The sequence below is a fragment of the Nothoprocta perdicaria genome, unplaced genomic scaffold, assembly GCF_003342845.1.
Source record: "Nothoprocta perdicaria isolate Ctin4 unplaced genomic scaffold, notPer1 scaffold_405, whole genome shotgun sequence".
Taxonomy (NCBI): domain Eukaryota; kingdom Metazoa; phylum Chordata; class Aves; order Tinamiformes; family Tinamidae; genus Nothoprocta; species Nothoprocta perdicaria.
Genome location: NW_020455650.1, coordinates 216,329 through 218,883, shown reverse-complemented (window position 1 = coordinate 218,883; position 2,555 = coordinate 216,329).

The window sequence follows — 2,555 nt, the reverse complement described above, 5'->3', positions numbered from 1 at the left end:
GYTGGATGTGGCAAGGGCTTTGCAGGTAGCCAGAGATTTAGACAGACCCTAAACACTCCCATCCTGCGGCTGGTTGCTCTGGCCTGCGTATGGATGGTTGCAAGATGAAGGCGAGCCCCAAAAGCTGCAGCAATTTGAGGRCACCTGGGCCTGTGCTCAGTGTCTGCCTCTGTGACCCCCCTAATGCCCTCCATCCCTTCCTCCCTGCCAGGGCTGTGTATTTTCCTGCCTTTCCAGCCCCGCCAGAGCACATGCTCCCCATGTTCAGGCTTGCTCCAACCTCATTTTGATAAGGGGCCCATCTGCTTTTCCTTCCTACCCAGGGGCTTGCAAATCCCCTCCTCATAAGGGCAGATTTCAATAGTGGTCCACGACAACCTCCAAGTTGCCATCCGGGAGCATTGAAAGGCCAGGGCAAGGGCCTGGCGCCTCTCTGGGGGCGATGCCGGACACGCCAGGTCCCAAAGCAAGCAGCACAGCCTCTGCTCCGCGCGGAGATGGGGCCAGCAACGTGGAGATGGGGCCAGCACGGCCACACCAGCCCCGCGGAGGTGCAGTGCACAGAGGCAGCTAATGAGGAAGCGCACGGAGCTGCTGCCGCTCACACCCGTGACCTAGATATGCCACAGCGCTCCGCTCCCGCCGTTTCCCTGCCCGTGTAATCCAGAGGCTGCGCCGGGGGGCTGCCCCGCTCCTCGCAAGGGGACGGAGACACCCACGACCAGCGCGGGCACCGAGGGACGCGGGAGCGGCGCCGGAGGCAGCGGCTGCGAAGGAGCTGGAAGATTCCAGCATGGCCCAACTCGGCTSCCCGTCTTCGCCCGCTGCTTTTTAAAGCACCTTTCCCTCGGGACGACACAGCTAATTTAGCCAGAGGTCGGTCGCTCTGGGTCCGGCCTGAGGAAGGATGCAAATGGGACAGCTTTCTATAAAAAGAGACGCATGGGTACCTTTTTTTTTAGTAGCCAGGTATCGATTTTTCCTTGTGTATCTGTAACTAGAGGATACGGTGTTTGAGGTTGGGACCCAGCACCCGCTGCCCGTGCCGGGACCCCGGTCCACGGCCGGTGCTGGAGCCAGGCGGCAAGGGGGAAGCCAATGCTGGGCATTTGGCAACTAAAGGGCCTCTGCCTCAGTCCCCTCCTCTCCGCTTCCCTAACCAGCCCCTGCTCCGTCCCCAGGGCTTGCAGGAAGGACGGGGGCTGTTGCCCTGGGCTGAGCGAGCCTGGGCCGCACTGGGCCAAGCAACCTTGGCTGATACCTCATACACTGGAAATCTGCTGGGCTGCAAGGGATTCGCTGTGGGAGGGCTGCAGTGCTGTGTGGCCTCCGGATCCCGGGCTGAGGTTTCCTTTTCCAAAGGAGGATCCAGGGGCTGGGGCCGGGCGGCAGCGCAGAGCATGCTCTGCACAGCCTGTCTGAGCCCCTGCTCTGCGGCATGGGGAAAGGGGCACGCTGTGCTCTGGAAATTGAAACATGCACAGCCCTGAGGGTCTCACTTATTCCTGTTCTTCCTCCTCCTCCCCTCTTGTTCCAAAAAGTCTTTGCTAGTAAGGGAAAGAAAGTGCTGCCACTAGCAGAAGGGATTTTCCACTTGCACTGCTCCTGCTTAACTCCTCGCACGCATCTCCAAAACCAGGGACCATGGCCTGAAATCATATTTCATGCATTAACTTAATGCCTTACTGGAAGCAGGCAGAAATCCTATCCTGATGACATACCACGTGGAGGGGCTATTTTGGGGTGGCTCTTGGCTCCATTTACAAAGCGGTCTATTCCATCAGGGCCTTTGTGGAAAGGAAACCTGGATGCAGCTCTGGCCCCATGCCAGGCAGCGGGAGCAAGGCCGCTGGGAGCTGCCAGCCCCGGGACACGGTGCCGGTGCAAAGCCCTCCCGCTGCCCTGCGCAGGGCAGGGGGATGTCCCAGGACAGCTCTAGGAACCAGCAGTCTCCCTGCAACCGCTGCTGGGTGGAACAGCAAAGCAGAGGGCTGTGGGGCATGGATGCAGCTCTGCTCTGGGTTCATTGGGTGACAGCCTTCCCTTCCCTGGCCATCACGAYGCCAACACCTCACTTGGACTCTCAGAAGTGCAGGGGATGAGCACATGAAATGCTGCTAAGGGCAAAGGAAGATGCAACATCTGGCTGCAGGAAGCGCCTSAGACAAAGCTGACGGAGGCTGGAAAAGCCCAGAGCAGGAGTGTCCTTCTCCGTGCTTCCAGCCTTGGCTCTGTGCGACATGGACACAGAGGCTACGCCGCTTTCCCATCCGAGCCGGGACCGCCGCGCTCCCCTGGGACAGCCCGGCCCGGGCGCCACGCGCGGGGCTCCGGCCTTGGAGCGGGGTGACGCCTYCTTCACGGCCCTTCTCACCCCGCGGCTTCCATGGCCGGGAATTCTCCTCCGTATCCACCAGAAGGCGCTTTCGGACCGCGCCGGCTCGCGGTGCTCGCGGCGCTCCGGCCGGCCCGGCGCTCCCGGGGCTCCCGCTGCGCTCCCGGTGATCCCGGCCGGCCCGGCGCTCCCGGGGCTCCCGCTGCGCTCCCGGTGATCC